Genomic DNA, 955 nt, shown 5'->3' with positions numbered 1-955 from the left:
GGAATGACCTCGGTCCAGTTAAACACAGACAACAAACCAAAGCAAGAGCTCACCCGGCGTCTTCCTCTCCTCCCCTCTCCCCGAACCCCAACCTCGCAGGAGAGGAAACTCAGCTGGTGTCAGATCAACAGCCCTAAAAATACCTTCCCCCCCCTCCTCCGCCTGACAGGAGCCGCCTGTAAGCGGAGATGCCCGGCGCGGCAGGGTGCTGGCGAGGTCCCAGGAGCTCACCCTGCGTACCTGGGCCCGTGAGCGGGGAAGCGGAGCCAGGGATGACCGGAGGGAGATCTATGGAGGCAGCGAGGAGACGGGTTTTCCTTCCCTGAGACCGTCCCAGCAGCCCTGTCCCGGCCCACAGGAAGCAGGATCCCGGGGAGAGCCAGGGAGGGATCTGGTCTTTGGACAGACTACGACACCGCTGGACCTGCCATGTAAACATTAACAGGAGGCCGGGATAGCTCGTGGCGTGGGAGGGAGGCGAGAGCCCAGCTGTGCACCATTCCCTGCCGCTCTCCGCGCTTCCTGGGGGCTGCCCTGCCGCAGGATGGGGCCGTGCACCTGGATTTGGCCACACATTCCCTCTGCCCAAGCATCGTGATAGGGAAGGACGCGATCCGCCTTGCTTCCCAGGACATGGCAGAGCTGTGCTCGTCATTAGACCCGTTTGTTCCATTTTCAACCCAGCGCCGTGCGATGGATGCTTGGCCCAAGACATTCCGACTCCTGTTAGCTTTCCCAGCCCAGCTCACAGTGCGAGCACGGTGGCACCAGCAGCCGGCCCTGGCAGGGTCCCCAACGCTGTCACACTCTGAACGTGGCTGAGCAAGTCATTAAAAACAAAGGCCTTGGTGCCGCTTGGAGACGGGGCTCCCAGCTCTGGAGGTAATTAGATCCCGGCTGTGGAAGGTAGCCGGGCAATTCAATGCAGCTAGAGAGCCATTTGCTTCCAAAACAA

This window comes from Eurypyga helias, unplaced genomic scaffold (genome assembly GCF_000690775.1).
Source record: "Eurypyga helias isolate BGI_N326 unplaced genomic scaffold, ASM69077v1 scaffold24150, whole genome shotgun sequence".
Classification (NCBI taxonomy): domain Eukaryota; kingdom Metazoa; phylum Chordata; class Aves; order Eurypygiformes; family Eurypygidae; genus Eurypyga; species Eurypyga helias.
Note: the sequence above shows the minus strand (reverse complement) of the source record.